Below are 19415 nucleotides of genomic sequence, written 5' to 3' on the forward strand. Positions count from 1 at the left end.
AACATTGGGGGGAGGGGGAGGGAAATGGGAGGCTGGGAGGAGGCGGAAACTTTTTTTTCTTATTCTCAATAAAAAAAAATAGTATAAAAAAAATAGTATAAAAAAAATACTCTCCTATTTAAATCTTTCTTTAGATTTTTTAGGATCTTTAACTGATATGGGATTTAACTGATGCTGTGAATACCATTGGTTAATATAGAAACTGTACTGGCTTACGCAGGGAATAGTGGTAGGTGGGGGAAATCTAAACAGAATGCTGGGAGAAAGAAGGAGGAGTTAGTGAGAAGCCATGTAGCCCTGCTAGAGACAGATGCCAGAACTTTACCCGGTAAGCCATAGCCTCGTGGCAATATACAGATTAATAGAAATGGGTTAAATTAATATGTGAATTAGCCAATAAGAAGCTAGAACTAATGGACCAAGCAGTGATTTAATTATTACAGTACCTGTGTGGTTATTTCGGTTCTGGGCAGCCAGGACGAACAAGCGGCCTCCTTACAACATTTAACATTTGTCTCAGTTAGGGTTTCTATTGCTTTGAAGAGACACCATGACCATGAAAACTCTTATAAAGGAAACATTTAATGGGGGTGGCAGCTTACATTTTCAGACAGAGCTTCACTTCAACATCATCAGGGTGGGACATGAAGTCATACAGGCAGATGTGGTAATGGAGCTGTGAGTGCTACATCTTGCAGGCATCAAGAAGTTAACTGAAACACTGGGCACTATCCAGAACATAGGAAACCTTAAAGCCCACCCCTACAGTGACATACTTCCTCCTACAAAGCCACACCTCTCAATAAGGTCTTCCCTTTGGAGGCCATTTTCTTTCAAACCATCACAGTGTATTAGTGTGTGTGTATGTGCATGTGTGTGTGTGTGTGTGTGTGTGTGTGTGAGTGAGTGTGTTTGAGTGTGAGAGTGTGGCATGCATATGGATGTCAGAGGAAAACTTTATAGAGGTGTTTCTTGGAACTTGCCTATACACCATAAAAGACCTGATTAACACCATCCCCAGTCCTTCAGGATTCCTGCTTCATAAAAGAGTCTGTGAGACGTTCTACAGGACACAGAAGCACTGGACATACAGGACCCACAGAGAAATGACTGCTGAACTTGCCTAAAGGTGAGATGATCCGTTGGGGTTCCTGCTTCACGAAAGAGTCTGTGAGACATTCTACAGGATACACAAGAAAGTGACTGGAAAACTGCCAATATAGGCAGAACTGTCTTTGAAATTTTCTGCTTCATGGAAAAATCTGCTGGACACTATGGGCCTGTAGGCTGAAGATGGAAGACCCAATGGTACAGAAGAACTTTGGGTGACTGTCCAGGCAGGGAAATGTCTGTGTCAATTCTAGAGTTTTGGAAGTTGTTTATAATGTACTTTCTGTTTACTTAGGTGATATTATATCCTTTTGGAGTCTTTGATGGGGTTGAAGAATTTACAGTTATAGTTTTCCCTAGTTATGATAAAAGATAAAGTAGATATAAATATTGTAAATGCAATTCTTGCTTCAAAACTGTTTTGTTATAAGTAATTTTACTATGTTAAAGCCTTCCTTTTTGTTTAAACAGAAAATGGGAAATGGTGTAGGAGGTCTTTCTTTCTATATGTTGCTTGTATTGGTTAATGAATAAAGAAACTATCTTGGCCTTATAGGGTCAAACTTAGGTAGGTGGGAAAGATGGAACTGAATACTGGGAGGAAGAAAGCAGAGAGGGAGATGCCATGGATCTGCCAGAGACAGATACTGGGAATTTTACCTGGCAAGCCACTGCCACGTGGCAATACACAGATTATCAGAAATGGGTTAAATTAAGATGTAAGATTTAGCCAATAAGAAATTAGAGCTAATGGTCCAGCAGTGGTTTAATTAAGACAGTTTCTGTGTGGTTATTTCAGGGCTAAGCTAGCTGGGTGGTCAGGACAAACAAGTGGACCCTCTTGCTACAGTTTCTTTTCTTCTAGCTTTATGTGGTCACTGAGGATCCAACTCAGGTTTTCAGTTTGCATGGCTAGTACTCTTACCTACAAGTCATTTTACCAGTCCAAAATTTCTTTGCTGAAAAATACTCAAAAGACAGCAACATTAGCAGGGTTGACATCTGAAGCAGTAATAGTAAGATAAGAATGATGTAAGTCTTGCCTCCTGAAGCTTTCTTACTAGGAATAGTCTTTATTTATAGATTATATCCAATTTGTCCAGTGACCTATAATTTCTGTCATTTTGATAAGTTTTGTTCACATAAGATCCAACCATTTGACTATTTTAAATCACAGTTATAATTTTAGACACATAGTATGCATCTTTGGGAAACAAAAAAATCCTTTTCTTTTTTGTATTTTCTTTTTTTTTTGAAATACTGAAAAGATTAGCAGTTTACTATAATTTATTTTACTTAACAATCTAGGAAGTTGGCAGCCATCAGCAGTTCCAATGCAATTTCGGGTGCAGTCGGGAATTCGGGAATCTTGGTGGAGTTCTTAGTGGAGCGGACCTTGTAGGTAAAATACACGCATACTTTGGATAGCACATGCAAAGGGATCTCCCTAAAATTGATCTCATTCTCAGCAAACTTCCCTGGTCTGCTCAACATGGCCTTTATTGTTCCCAGTGTAAATGCATGCTCTCTTTTTACAATAAATTCATGGCCCTCAGAAGATATTAGTGACACACATGGTGTCAGAGCCTTCACAGCAACCCTAGGCTTTCTCCCCACCATCTACTATGTTTTACAAAATTCTACTTGAGTCCACAGGAACTTTAGTAGCTTCTAACCAGCCCCGCAGCCACCACAACTGTGTCTCCACATACCGGCACATCCACTATTCAGCACTCCACACACAAGACCCTGGCGTTTTGGAGAAGCCAGTACCATGGAATGACCACCAGGAACAGCACAGTGGAGTGGAGCCACCCAGAGCCTAGAAGACAAGCTGTGTGTGCGGCAGAGGGCAGAGCTGGAGAAGGGACCCAGGTCCTTGGAGGAGTCTGGAAAATCAAGAATAAATCCCAACTGTAGTATGGTTGGATATTGGTTTTGCTATGATTTGATTGTGTCTGTGCACTGATGTTTCCCTCTTGAAATAATTAAGTGTTTTACTGGAGCCCAAAGAGGAGAGACGTTGAACTTTAGACTTTGGGTTTTAAAAGAGATTGGCTATTTTAAAGGGACTGAGATTTTAATGTGTTTGAATTTGTAAAGACTGTGGGACTTTTAAAGTTATGTTTTTAAATGTGAGATCTTAGGAATGAATTAGAAAAGAAGGGTTGTGGCTTAATAGTGATGTGTTCATGGGTCAAGTTGACAAGGGGTCAGCTGTATTGGCTGATTTTGTGTACCAACTTGGACACAAGCTAGAACCATCAGAGAGAAAGGAGCCTCGATTCAGAAAATGCCTCCATGAATTACAACTGTAAGGGATTTTCTCAATTAGTGATCAATAGGGGAGGGCTCAGCCCATGGTGGATGGTGCCATCCCTAGGCTGGTGGTCCTGGGTTCTATAAGAAAGCAGGATGAGCAAGCCATGAGGAGCAAGCCAGTAAGCAGCTCCCCTCCATGCCTCAGCTCCTGCTTCCAGGATCCTGCCCTGCTTGAGCTTGTTCTGATGTCCTCTGATAATGGACTGTGTCCTGGAAGTAAAAGGCAAGTAAACCCTCTCCTCCTCAACTTGCTTTTTGGTCACAGTGTTTTTGTCACAGCCACAGACACCTTAACTAAGACACTGTCATAAATTATGTGATATTTAAGTATAATACCACAGTGAGTTTATTGTCTACTCAGGAGATCTGGCACTTGCCATTACTGACATCAACTCTATGTTGATCTTTCATTGTTGGTACAATCACTTTAAATACGGTTCTTTGTGAATATTTCCTGTTCAAAGGACAGGTTCTTTTTGCATGGTCCTGAAACACATGTCAAATACAGCAAACTTTCCTTGTTCCCAAGGTAAACAATCAGATGAAATAATCAAAAGCTGCTAGGAAAATTAAAGTTATTTAATATCACTTAAAAATTTTAAGATATCGATTTTACAATTTTATTTCTGTAATATAAATTTTAGTAGTCTTTAAAGTCTTTTAGGCATAGTGACTGATGAATTTAAATGTTGACTTTTTGATGACTTGATTGATATATTCCAGTAAAAAGAGTATAAATCATAAAAATATAATATCTAGTTGACCAAAACATTTTTCACAATGAGGAAAAAAAATCTGCCCTCACTGCTAAATATATAGTAACAAAAATCTTATCTAGCATTCTAAACAATCTTTCCATTTCTCCTTCTCCATCTTGACTTACTAAAGCTGAAACAAGTACCTGAATTGGGATTTATGTATAGGTTCCAGTTTTGGTGCCAGAGTTACAGATGCTGAAGAAAAAAGCTGAGGAACTGGCTTTAAAATCTGCTGAACCTGAAGTTATGAATTTCGGTTGCCTTGCCTACAATTAATTAGCAGTGCTTAACTCTAAAAATAGACTTGCAATATCTGCCATGAAGTTACAGAATCAAGGAGAAATTTAGGTCTTTTTATTTTTTTCCTTTTTGGCTGCTCCATATGTCCTCTTGGTGCCAAGCAATATAGCTCTACATATATAAGTGAATAGATTGAAAACTCAAGGTCTGATGTCTAGGTTGTGTGACTGTTAATTAAATAAACCCAATTTCCAAGTCCATCACAGGATATAGTCCCTTACACCAGAGTGAATGAGTTTCTGTTATTTTATAGTTAGTTTATATTTTGTAAAACTCCTGTTAGTCCCCAGAAGCTTTCAGATTTCATAAGTATACAATCTTCAGTTCTGAATGTAAGTTAAAAAGACTTATTCTTAGAATTTTCAATTTTGACTTTTAAGATCTTTAGAAGCTGTGGAGTGAAAACAAGAGCCCTCCACTTCAATTGTTGCTTATGGAGGGCTCCATGGGCAACTCTTAACATAGTGATTCAAGTAAAAAACATTTCATTGAATTCATATAAAGCATTTTAAGAAGGTATAACTTGTAACCGATATACAATTAGCTCAATTCTCCACCACTTGTAAGAATTCAAGTTTCCTGGTTTTTTATTCTACATCCTTACCACTTGGCATCTAATTTCCATTTCTTACCCACTTACTGACATCATTTATCTGCCCTTAAAGTCTCTCCTTCTAGCCCTGTCTGAATTTGTACTGATTTCATAATCAATTCAATGGTGTTCTGTAAACTAGTAAAGAAGCCTAAACCAGATTTTCCATATGCAATTATTGTTTGTACTCCTCTCACCAGGGAGAGTATTCCTATGGTCATGAAAGCAGCTTGGAAATTGTGTTGTCTGCATCCTGTACTCTCTGATTATCTCCTAACACTACACTTGTTTAGTCATTACATATTTTGTGATAATGGTTTTCATTCATGCATCAAATATATACTATGCAACTGATAAGCCTGGTGCCTGAGTTCAGCGCTAGAACATGATACTGGACTTCTTGGGCAGGCCTTGCTGGCTGGCTTACTCTGTTGGACTCAGAGGTGTGATCACCTAAATGCCAGTTTCAGTTTCCCTTGAGAACTTCTGTCTATGCTTCACATGGTCTTGTTACCTTGTTACTTCGATCCAGTATTGTGGCTACAGTTTTTTCAATGAAAGTCAGGGTCTATTGCTTACTGGGCTTAAAAAAAAAATCACTTCTGTTTTCTGACTTGTGAGTATACTGTAAATGAAAATATGAAAACCAAATCATCTTTAACAATCTTTCCATTTAATAAAATTATTGCGGACTTAGGGGTCAATATTAAACTAGGCTGAAAAGATAAAGCCAGTTCTGCCTTTGAGGAATTTAAATGTGTTAAGGACACAGCTAATAAACTTCCTTTGCTGAAATCCTACATCGAAGTAGATCAGAAAACAAAATCAAACTCTTCTTGAAGATCCCAGGGTTGCAGGGAGATTGAAGAAATGGGATGGCGTGGGAGAGGAGTTGGGTATTTCAGTAAATGAACACCTTCTCCTTGGCATTTGTAGTTTATTTCATCAGGTAACAGATTCGCCCTCCAAGGCTTAAAATCATGGAACACAAGCTGTGAAACCACTGACACAATACCAGAAAAATCCCACCAATTTTTCTTCTTAGCTTCAGGGTTGCAAGTATAAATAATTCAAGAGAAACTTCAATTTGCATATTCTAAGGCAGGTCTAATGCAAACAAGAAGATCTTATTCTTCTGGAACGCAACCTATCAGTGCTTGCTATGCGGTGAGTAATTTCTCCGTCGTTGTTAAGCTTAAGGCCCAGTTAGTTCAGCGTCTCCCTTCATTCTAATGCTTTGGGGTACTTGGTAGTAACTGCAATTCTGGCCATCAATCCTAATCACTTAAGGCATTGAATCAGTTGATTTTTAAATAAATGTATAAAACTAAAGACAAGAATAAGCACATTCCCCATACTTAGTATTAGCCGAAACAGAATGAGATAGATTGCCAGAGAATAGTATTGTTTTCTAACCTTGACTCCATCAGTTTAACAAGCTATGTTAACACAGGGAAACTTCAGATTAAAAATTAAAACATAAATAATTGCTTGACTTTATTTTTGCGTTAACAAGCAAGGAATAAGAACAAATGCTATGTACATAGCAATATAATTTATATTAATTTTTGCTATAAATCAAAAATATTATGTAACTTTAAAGAATAAGATGTGCTCCATATTAATTAATTTCAGGCCTCCTAATCTGAATAAATTTCTAGGGTTTTACAAAATCTTAACCATATGGAACATTTTTTTTTATTTGGTGACATTTGGGGAAATATATTAATAACTTTGAGACATCTTTTTATTTAGATAGGACATCTAAGTGGACAACAAAAATCATATAATTGAGAAAGTAGCACCATCTCTAGATAGCATATCAGGATCACCAGGATACTGCTAAGACCTAAGATAGAGCATAGACAAGAAACCTATCCACACCAATTTCTGAATTACAATGTGTGTTTCAGGGTGCGTTTGCATTTCTCAGAGGTCTTGATTGAGAAAATGCATACTCCTATCACCCTTCTGAGTTCCTGCCTTAAATCAAGTTCTTTATTAATCAAGCCCAGCTACAAACATTTTTAAGACCTGCACATTTATAGAGGGTCAGAGGACATTTAGTTTTTCAGTCTTCTCATCACAGAGCATAAAAAGAGATGTCACCACCGTGTCTACAGCCCATCAGAGGTCAGTTAGTTATGAGGTAGTAATTGTGATCTGTATTTCCCAGATTGACCTCTACAAATGCTGTCTCATTTTTGTTTTTGGAGTTTGATAGCATTTTTCGTTTCTGCCACTCAGCAGTAAATATACATGTCCAGGGTTTTTCAGCATTGTCACAAGAAAAATAACTTGTTGACCCTTTGTGTGGTTCAGCTTGTCTCTCCCCTTTATGTCTCTACTTTAGGAAGGTGATTGGAAATTTGACAAGTCTAAACTTCAAAGAAGTGACTGTGAACACTTACGTTTCCTTAAATGGCTGGGTCACACACTGGGCAGCTTTCCCTTTTATTTAATTTGCTTTAAGGTTGTAACCAGAGCCAGGCAGGGTGTTAACTCTGAGGACAAAGCATTCACCATCCTTGATAAGGACTTTCTCTTCTCCTCTCAGTTATTGCCCCTTCTTTTTCTTAGAAAGGAACACACGTGTATACCTCAAGTAAGATGGAAACGGAATGCTTTGCCTTTGTTCCACAGTGATTGCCTCTGACTGATGATATATTGCTGCTTGGGAGTGAATTGAAGAAAACTGAATGTTAAAGGCTTAGTATGTTCCTGAAACTTAGGAGATTCAGAGGCCCCTCCCCAGGCTCTCTACACTGTACCAGTTACTGTGTAGAGATTTGCTGACTGCTGAGCTTCCTGTTGGGTGTGCAGATGCTACAGGAGCACAGCTTTGGTCAGTCATCACTCAGGTACTTCTCAGCGGGGCAGCTACCTTCTAGCTACTGGGACTCCGGTAGTAACACTTCACATATGCCCTGTGTGTCACCAAACAGCTTAATGGCTTAGGAGGCTAGACTTCCATTGTTTACTTGTGTGGAAGTTTTTGCTTAGTTCTGCTCTGTCTTTTAGTTCATTGCTGGTTGATGGTCTATGATAAGTAGGCGTTTGTTCATGTTGCTCCAGGAATGTCACAGAATACCGTCCTGTATTGTGTGCATACTCTATCCTTTCCTTCAAGTCTCTCTCTTCTTTTTGCTCTGGCTCAGTTTTGAAGACCTAGCTTTGGATCTTGTTTTGTATTACGCTTAAATGTGATTTAAATGTTGCATTCAGACATTTAACCTCAGCATACTGCTTAGACTTTAGTTGAAGGTCTAATTGGTTACAAGCTAAAGACACAACATAGCAAAACGAACATAAAATGTCTTTAAAATTACGTGAAACTCAAATTTTGGATTAGCTAAGAAAACCTGGAATAATAATTTTAAACTTAGTTCTCCTATCAAGAAGATAGAAATAGTACTCCAGATACAAAACAGAAAGTGTTAAATGCATCAGTATATATAAAAACAGTGATGTTTTTAATAGGGTCATCACCACCTCACTCTTTGTCTGTTCTGAGTAGTAAGTGCATCACACATCTGATTTCAACATTACTTCACTTACAACCTAGAAACCCGATATTCAACTATTTCCAATATTTAAGGTAAATGAGTTTTAAATTCAGGTTTTAAACTTAAGCTTGACACATCTTAAAGTCTATATTCAAAGTAATATCTAATATGACCTCTGATATGTTCCTTTTATTGAAACCATTGATTTCCTACAATCTGTTCATGCGTATTACCTACATAAACTAGATTTAGAGAAAAAAACTATATGACTTTTTAAACTCTGGGTCTTTGAAAATATCTTCACAAACTTCTATGTTTTGATCATGTCAAAACTCATTCACATATTGTCTTAGTGTTCTATTGCTGTGAAAAGCAATACCATGACCATGCCAACTCTTATAAAGGAAAGCATTAAATTGGAGCTGGCTTATAGTTCAGAGGTTTAGTCTACTATTGTCATGATAGGAAGCATGGCAGCAAGCAAGCAGATGTGCTGAGAAATAGCTGGAGAGTCCTACATCTGAACCCTCACACAGCAGGGAGAGAGAGAAAGAGAGTGAGAAGGAGAGAGAGAGAGAGAGAGAGAGAGAGAGAGAGAGAGAGAGAGAGAGAGAGAGAGAGTAGTCCTGGCTTGAGTATTTGAAATCCCAAAGCCCATTCCCAGTGTCACACATCTTTCAACAAAGCCACATCTCCTACCACCTATCTAGTAGTGACACTCCCTAATGACCAAGGGTTTAAACATATGAGTCTATTGCATCCCTATCCAAACCACCATACACATCAACACTTATTTTCCAAAACCATTGTTTCAAGTTAGGAGTGACTACTGGAGTAAATGAGATTAAAGTTCATACTACAACTGGCACATCTCTAGCATTCGAATGACACCTGTGACTTGCTGTTGACCACTGAGCTGAATGATACAGGGATGGAAGAGAGTCACTACTACAGAAACTTTTTAAGAACAAAGAATGATGCATTTGTTTATGGTATTCTGTCACGAAGGGGAGCATCTAACGCTGAAACTCACTGGATCCTGACATAAAAACCATACAAAAAATATAGAAAGAATGAAAATAAATTGTGTCATATTTTCTTTTTATGTTCACTCTGCATTTGCAGCTATGTACAAAACCTTGTCCTAAGTAACAACAGCAAAACAAACCAACATGGTTTTACATTATTTTTTATCCAGTTTTGTAGATTCTAGTCTTTGGCATGTTAAAATACATACAGGCCTTAAAGTAGCAGAAGCACTAGTCATTGCCATAACTTGAAAGTGCTTAGCAAGTTCGATTTGCTGGAGAAGCTTCGATACAGGAGAAAGGGAGTAACTTTACTTGAGAGATCCCATATTTTTCTACAGGAAATTTAACAAGACAGACAAGAAGGAATTCTTATATATCTAGCCAGTCTTGTGAAACAGCCCATGCAACCCCAACCAGATGGAAAATGAAAAGTAAGAGTGATCAAATTATTTCAGGAAAATAGGTAGATCAGCTCAAACAAAAAATAAAATGAATCAACATACTGTTCTTCTGCCTGGTTTTGGCAACTAAAGATACAATGGTGACTTATAAGAAACATATGTATTTATTTTTCCTGGGATCTTTTTCTCTATCTTGTATTTGCTTGACAAAATTATCTTTCTCTTCTGTTAGTCAATAAGTACAAAATTATGGCTAATCGCAGTCTATAAGTGGCCACTTATCAGCAATAAAAATATCTTTAGGCTTCCCAAAATTTTGTAAATATCCCCTGCAGTCATTCCTCCATTGTAAAAGTTCCATGATAATGTTAAATTCATTTTCCTTTGGAAAATAGCTCTTAAAATCTTAATATCAACACAGTAGGGTATGTTAGTTTAATAAAAGACACAGCTATCCTCTAGCTTTCATTATTTGAAGGCTTTGGTTATTTTCTATGTATGCTATAGCCTTTAATTCAACCTTCAATGAATACATTTTAGAAGAACACACAAAGCTTTATTTTCGGGGCTACTTTTAAAATAGACTTATGTAAAAGAGAACAATTTCGTGTAGCATTATCGCTCAGATGGGATGAGAAAACTAAGCAAATTAAAACAAAGCCCTAACTTAAACATAACATTAAGACTTTATATAAAAAGATACACTTTTGATATTATGTAAAAATTGATTTTTGATAAGCAAGCCAGCAACATCGGCAGTGAACACGTTCCTGTTCCCCTTGTGTAAGGAAGCCTTTCTATCTGCATTTTTAAGAGCAATGGAATACATAATGCTGGTGGATCATGACACTCTCCTTATCTGTTCTCCTAAAAGCCGACAATTGAAGGAGGCTTGTGGATGTTGGAGGCAGTCATTTTCAATCATTTGCAAACATGGACCTCCAAGGGTGCTGTCTCAATCTGTAGAGATGTTGCATGTGCTTGAGCATATACTAAAGGATTTTGCCACCTACCAAAAGAAAATGCTTTATCTCACCTGTTGGATTCCACTTTCCGTTCACAAAATTATAGACTGTGTCTGAATGAATCCTCTGTCTCAATGACAGTGTAAAGGTGTGTTGTAGCTAGGTTTGGTCCATTTACCCTTCCCTATTAGCCAACAGAATGACTTGAAGTCCACAGTGGTTGATCTCTTGCATAAGGCTAGTAGGAATATTAAAAAAATGATGACACATGCTAATGTAGTTGTTTTATATGTGAAATCATGATAAAATCTGTAGCTCATAATTCCTAAATACCAGACGAAAAGTCAGTCTCTGGAGAAAGCCTGGTGGTTTGTGTACACTCCACTCTTTAGAAGTCTGATACTAAGTCAGGAAACACTAATCTCAAAATGGAGAGACAACAGTTTACTTTTTAACTTTGTATAAATATAATTTATACAGAAAAGACATATTAAAACATTTTAAGATCTAGATTTTACATATGAGTGGCATAGGGCTTAAATGGCATACTCTGCACATTCTTATGATATCTTTACTGATAAAGAGACATTTAAATACAGAGACCCCCTTGCTGCTACAGGAGAGACCATAATTCCCTTCTTGGGTGGCTGGCTGCAAGTAAGGAGGAAATATCTTAAGGTTGTCAATACTCTTCTTGTATGACCAGGGAAAAAAATGCTGGTAGATGGAGATTTCCTCAAAAGCCAGAAGACAGTTTTAGAGAGAGGCTGAATAGCTCAAATTTCTAATATAAAGTAGATATGGGTATGGGGAAAGGCAAAGAACTAGAAAATATCAACTTACTAAGTTAATGTTGAAAAGGATAAGGAGTTAAGGGTGACCAAGGTAGCATAATAAGATTAAAAATGCCATCATGTCAATAATCCTAAATTTGACCTCTATATGCTCATTTGTACAGATGAGCTAAAAATTCTTTACAATTAAAGAAAAAAATAAACAGCTCACTGTGATACATATACAATAAGTTTGTCCTAGAAGAAAAAGTAAATGTCCCATTTTTTTCTGCAGAAAATTTGGTAGAGTTTAATAAAATAAGCAATAAAGTGATAGAATAAGAAAACTAATTTTACCTAAAACAATAGCTAGTAAGGTATTCTGTATATATGTGTGTGAGATAACTATGCAGCATTCAGAATACACAGTCTTAGGACTCATCCTAGATACTCCTCAGAGTCTGCATTGATTTCAATTATGATATCTTTTCTTGCTAATATATTACATACACTCTCTGGGAAATTAGGATTAAATAAAAAGAAAAGGCACACCTAAAGAACAAAAAAAAAGTCTTCATGTAGTCCAAAGGAATAAGAAGGAAGCAAATGTTGTGCAGATGAGCTGTGTAACATTCAGAAAAACGTGCTCAATGGCACGGAGCTTGAAATCACCCATAAAAATGAATACATTATCCATCTTTTCCTCCTTTGGCACTTCTGCCGCTGACATTACCATGTCTGCTGTGCTAAGATTGGGAGAATGAAGCTGGGGAATGTGATAGCAAATCCTTAACTCAAGCAGCACTGTACAAGCAGGCTGTTAAACTGCCGTGTTAGTGGACTGCAAAATGTCAATGTGATTTTAGAATGATTTATTAGACCTATAACAGTCAAAATAAATAAATATGGCTCCATAGTTTATAACTCATGGATAGTTCTTCTAATTCACAACCCAAAGATGACACTTTCTATGAGAATGATATTTCAAACATTTACAAACAAATATTGGAGTTTTGCTTGAGATTTTTTTGTAAACGTTCTCAGCATACCATTTCAGTGGCTCTTCAAGGAAGGATATTTCAGTGATTCTTCAAGAAGGGGTGTCCAGTAAAGAATTGCTAAATAGTGATGTCCAAGAAGGGTAGAGAACAGAATGGATGATGCAACTCATTATAATATTCACCATTAAAGACACAGACAGGCATTGTAAAGGCAAATGAACCTTGTCATGTCTTCCTTCAATCTGTTGAGTGTGTTGACTACATAAACACCCCAAATTCATGGCTTCTTTTTTTCCCAATAACTATTTTTACATACACATAACACACACACAATTAAAAAGAGTTTATATATTATATAAAGTGTTAGATACTGGGTATTTCTTTATTTATTGATTTACAACACAGATTTCCCCGATAACAATATTTTTGGCTTACATATGATCATTACTGAAGTCACTATACTTTATAGTTCATCACTTTAGACATAAAGTGTTGTATTAGAATTTTCTGATAACTTTATAAAAAGAGTATATTATATTTGGTGGTTTTCATATGATTGTTAAATTTTATTCCCTCATACATATAGATCTGTCACTTTTGTGACAACATACTTCAATATAAATAGAATATATTATAAAAACATAATTTTATAAGCTGATAAGAAGGGTAAAAATATAGGCATTTACCTACCAAAGTGCTACTGTCACTAAGATAATTAAAAATATATAATTTGTACTATACATGATATTGAGTATATTAGAGACCATGTACTTAATAAGTATTATATATTACATGTACTATTTATAATCTAATTTTTACATAAATTCTTAGAGTGGTGCTGGCGATCAAGCTTTGGGCTTCACATATGTTAAGTGCTTACTTTGCCACTGAGTTACATTGCTAGGCCGTAACAGATTTTAAATTGTATCCTCTTACATACAGTGAACTTTTGAAAAAATGAAGTCGTGGTTGTTAGTTAGGTCACTTGTGCCTCAAACTGACAAATACCAAGTATAGATGTTATAGCACCTATGCTTCTTCTATCACTAAGCAACATTTTTTTTTTAAGTTAGGAAAGTAAGACACTGGACACAAGGGTTAAAAACAAAAGAGACAAAACAAAGAATGTTTGGGTGTGTTTTCTAAAGAGCACACAATCATATCCTTGAACATATCACTGTTTACTTTTTCCCCTCGTTTGAATGCACACTGCTACAGGAAAGGCATTTTAAAAGTATGCCCTACACCATCTAGGTTTTAGGTTTCATGTTTAGGTATATAAACTATTTAGATTTTTTAAAGAATTCTTTAATGTGTGCAAAGTAATTGATACCTGTCTAATTTCATTCTTCTGCATGTGAACATACTGTTTGGGCAGCATCATTTGTTGAAGACGCTCTCTTTTCCCCAGCTTATATTTTTGTGGTGTCTTTGTCAAATATAAATAGCTGGATTTACATGTACTCCTGTTTAGGTCATTGGTTTTGTTTCATTGCTATACATGTCTTCTTTTGTGTTAGTACTATATTACTTTTATTACTATGGCTCTGGAATATTAAAATCTGCAATAGCAATCTTTTCAGTATTGTCAATGTATGTTTATGTACAAATATACATACATACTTTCAATGAAATTTTTTTTAAAATCTGGGGTGACATTGCTCCCTCCAAGAGCCCAAAACCATCTGATAAAAACTTCAGCAGCAGAGATGAGAAGCCCTTTTATACTTGTTGACCAGGGTGGTCTAAGAGACTCACAGAACTTTGCAGAAATTGTTGTTGCCCTGAGTTGCACAACAAGGGTGGAAAATAAGTCCCAATTTCTGAAGACATCATGTACTTCAGACAATGGTCCAGAGGCCTCTGAGCTGGAATTGATCTAAATGCCTCCCCCCTGAGAACTACTTTTCACTGTACCAGAATACACTGTAAAAGCTTCCAAAGGAGGGAATCGAACAATAGTCCTACTCAGTTCTGATAACCCCCCCCAAAAAAAGAAAACAACAGCAAAAACAAAACAAACAAAGAACAATGACCAACATAGGATGATAGCCCTAAGGGCGCAATAATGGTATGCGGCTTGTTGCATAGTAACCAACTGCTCTCTAACTGGACTTAAGACTCACTTAACAAGGGGAAAACATCCCTAGTACTGGAAACCTAGTCAACTACCTAGGATTAGTAAAGTCTTAGAGGAGAATCTATAACCAACACCAGCACAACCCCTAACTTCCTTCTAAGCATCTGTCCTTATACTCACAGGTAAGTGTAGTTTTCCCCTCACCAATAAAATTTTTCTTTGCAACAGACAGAGATTGTTACAGAAAACCAAAACCAGTCAATATGCAGAAGAGTGGAGCCAAGTTCAAAAGATACAACTACAAAATCATTCTTGTACCTAAGGCTCAGGAAGAGGGGGTAGGAAGAATGTAAGAGCCAGAGGATCAGGGACTTTGCTGTGAGACTGTCTCCTAGTAATGTCAGATGCTATACCCATAAAGTCTCACCAGTATGACTACCTAAATATTACCTGAACAAGGAGAACTGCAAAGACATGCTAAAGTGGATGGGGTAAAGCCCATGAGATCTGAACCCTACACAACGAACTAAAGGCAGCTAAGAAATACTGAGTGGGAGTCTTCCTCAAGCACAACACATCAAATAATTATCCAATTCTAAATAGTCCTAGATACCTAGATACAGACTGTGTAGATTAGGTGTGTGTGTGTGTGTGTGTGTGTGTGTGTGTGTTAGGTATGCAACAATAGTTAATGAAAAAAGAGGCCATGAATTTGAAAGAGCAAAAGGAGCTGTCTATGGCTAGGTTTGTGATATGGGATTCCCCTGTTTGCTGTGAATATCATTGTTAGTAAAGGATCTGCTTTGGGCCTATAGCAGAGCTATAGGGGAACAGAGCTAAGCAGGGAAAACTAAACTGAATGATGCAGAGAAAGGAGGAGAAGTCAGGGAGATGCCATGTAGCCCCACCAGAGACAGATGCTGGAACTTTCGCTGGTAAGCCACAGCCACCTAGCCATACACAGATTAATAGAAATGGGTTAAGTTAATATGTAAGAGTCAGCCAATAAGAAGCTAGAGCTAAGGGGCCAAGCAGTGATTTAAATAATACAGTTTCTGTGTGATTAGTCCTGGCCAAGCGTCCAGGAACCAACTGTCAGCCTTCTCACTACAGGTTTGCATGGAGGAAATGAAGTAATTATATTAATCTCAAAAAATAGAAGTGATAAAATTTTGAGAATTATTTTTCTTAAAGAGTTTCTTCATATTTTTTTCCTATTAGTTTTCACTCAAATTTTAGTACATATTGTCTTTTTTACTGCTTTGATATCCAAAACAGCCTTTCTACTCTCAGTTCTATACAAGCTGTTTGGATGAGTTGCCAAGATGGCTAAGCAGGTAAGGGTACTTGTTATCACAGCTGGGAACAGGGATTCACTCCCCAGAACCCACATGGTGGAAGGAGGGAACCAACTCCAACAAGTTGTTCTATCATTCTCCCATTGTGGCTATGAAATCTATGAATCTACTGCATACATATAGACTTCTATATACACACAGAGCAAATATCACGTGTTAACCAAATATTTATAAAGGGCATTAGATAATTTATAATGTGTTTTCCTAAGAAACCCTTTATCATTTTAGATCTGTTAATGAGAAAATATGTGACTGAATGATGCAGAAGCTGCTTTTGGATGTTTGGAGCTGACAGAAAACTAAGAACATCTGTCCAGAAATAGCAATTTTCATTACTTTGGGTATATTATTCTCCGTAGATATAAATTTTCCAGGCTGAAAAAGAATAATTAACTATTGTGTTAATTAGGGTGACAAGTCAATTATATACACTATAGGAATAATTTGGAAAAATGAAGAGATATATACTTATATTGGCCTAAAATGTAGGCAAATTAAAAATTTCCCAAGGGTCAGAGATGAAGGCAGAATTACAGGTATGCCCATCTTCATGTGAAGACTAGGATCTACATTTGAGCTTTCAGGTATGACAGACAGTAGTAATATAAAGAACTTTTCAATGACTTCACCATTCATTTCATCATATGTGTGTATGTGTATGCTATTATGATACATATATACATATATATGTTTATTATGTGGATGTAAGAAATTGTAAAGTTGATGTTATATTCTTTACATGGAAACTGCCTACAATACCTGAATGTGTGTGTGTGTGTGTGTGTGTGTGTGTGTGTGTGTGTGTGTATGTGTATGGGTGTTCAAAAAAAATGAACTCTCTAAACTAAGGTACATGTAGGTCCTGAATCGTGTTCTCAAATTAGTCATGCCAAAATGAATTGTACTGATGAGATCTAGGCAGCGAAGAAACACCGAGTGGGAGTCTTCCTCAGGGGAGAGCACACCAATTGATTATCAAATTCTAAATAGCCCTGAAAACATAGCTACAGACTGAACAGTTTAGGCTTGTATGTGTGTATAAAATCAGCTCTACCAGTTTAACAAGATCCAGACATTCTCCAGTATGTGGAACAGAAATGAATAAACTGTACAGCTAAAAAACATCATTTCAGTTCCTCATTTGGACCTTGGTGGAGGGGGGAGGACCTTGGACTGTCCAAAGAGCAGGGAACCCTGACTGCTCTTTGGACTGGAGAGGGAGGGGGAGGGGATTGGGGAAGGGGAATGGGGGGGGGGAACGGGAGGCGGGGAGGAGGCAGAAATTTTTAATAAAAAATTAAATTAAAAAAAGCCATCATTTCATACCCAATACCCCTCACCACAATCTATTACCCTATTACTATATTTCTGCTCTGGACTTTGGGTGAAGAACCTGGGATTCCAGCATAAGATTCTTTCTGAGCTTCTATGTTACCACAGGTAGGCCATCTGCTATTTTAAACATGCAGAGAAAGATGTCATTTCAATACTAATTGTCTATAATTTATTAAATATACTTTTTCATATTTCATAGAAAATTAAAAACTTTTTATTATTACTTTCATTTTTTCAGAAATTCTAGTCATAGCCTACTTGGCTAGTGGCTCATACAGGTACACAGTAAATTTTCTTAAGCCCCAGTGTCAGTTGCACTATTGTTTGCTGAGCCTAGAAAATCCAGTCACTGCTGAGGTCTTAGTGTCCCTGTCCTCCCTACATCATGCTCCAAATTCTACTGAAATTGCTAAGAAATAATTATGGTTCCCTTTGCATACTGACTGCCTTTGTAGGCTTTGGCAAATATAATAAACAGGAAAGAAAGAATCTCAATTTTAACAGCTTAACATTTGGAAACACCAATTCTTTCTCCATGTTTGCTCTTTCTTTAGTCTATGTAACAATGGGGTTTCATCCGGGGTTTGCTCTTTGTTACTTTCCTTTTTATTTCAGAGTGATAGATATACTTGCCTTCTCTTTATTTTAAGAGATGTTTTTTCCAGGCTCATGAATAGCCACATAAAATTATTGCTGTCAAATGTCAATATATTTATTTCTCCGGTTGATGACAATATGAATACTTATCCCTTAAATTATAATTTTCCTACGAAATGCCTGTCACATAGGTTTTTTAAATCAAGATTATATTAAGGCTATGTTTTGGCAAATCAGTTACCTTTTTTAAATACAGCTAGATAGACTGGTAGCTTTTCTTATTGTGAACTCTTGTATTTTCATACTTCATAGTTATTTGTATGTTGCAGGCCAATATTCTATAGAATGTGTTTTTCAGAACATGTGTCACCACAGAGCTGAGGCAAAGATGTTTTTCACAGAATAACTGGATTGTGAAATGTTATATACAATATTTTCTTTCCTGGGGATTCACAACGAACAATGAAATATTAAAAGTTTTAAGTAGGAAAGAAAGGTAACAGTGCAAATCCTTTCATGAGAATAATTCTTGTCTTTCAAGCAGGGTTACCATTTGCATTCTTGTTTGTCCACTAGTAAACAAGAGTAAGTTCTTTGAGAGAAGAAATTCAGGCACTCCTGTCTTAGTAGTATAAACTGGTCCAAAAGAATAAATAAAATTCTGACATAAATTCAAAATTTAAAAAGTTATTCAGATTTATTCAAAAAATGTTTCTGACTAGTGCCCCTGAGTATGATGTAAATAGGGTTGAATTGTTCAGATAACTACATGGAACATCTCAGTATTATTGATTTTCTTATTTGGTTTGTTGAACTTAGTTCTAATATGGGAACGTTTATGGCATTTGATTTGACATGGAACTCAAATCTTAGCTCTGTCCCCAGATACGTCACAAATGTCAACAAATGGCCTCTAAGGAAATTGTGGTGAATATGGCACTCTAGATCCAAATCTGTAGTGCCAAACCAGGAAGCATAATTAACAAGCAATGGCTTTGCCATGAAGGACGCAAACAGAAATCCTGAATTCAAATCTGTTCTCTGCTCTTAACAGGGGACTGAGGAGAGGTGAGGATGCAGAGAGCAGTCCTGTGACTCTGCGCGTTGTAAACATCTGAGAAATGGTTAGACCATCGGAAGATTATGGGCAAATAAGGAAAGCATTAAACCAACCAACGATGTGAGTTGTATCTATTTCTATACAAATGACAGGTGCAAGTCTCTCAACATGTTGACAAGTGGTCATTAAGTCTTACTCTTCAAGCACACGAAGGAGGAAGAAGTTA

At 36.8% G+C, this 19415-nt stretch overlaps 1 pseudogene; it reads right to left on the reverse strand.

Annotated features, from left to right (window-relative positions):
- Nucleotides 1-2406: 2406 nt before the first annotated feature.
- Nucleotides 2407-2886, reverse strand: LOC126503668 (elongin-C-like; annotated as a pseudogene).
- Between the last annotated feature and the right edge of the window lie 16529 nt (nt 2887-19415).

This window comes from Alexandromys fortis, unplaced genomic scaffold (assembly GCF_014885135.2).
Source record: "Alexandromys fortis isolate MF-2015 unplaced genomic scaffold, M_Fortis_MF-2015_v1.1 scaffold_2_26212498_36691700, whole genome shotgun sequence".
Taxonomy (NCBI): domain Eukaryota; kingdom Metazoa; phylum Chordata; class Mammalia; order Rodentia; family Cricetidae; genus Alexandromys; species Alexandromys fortis.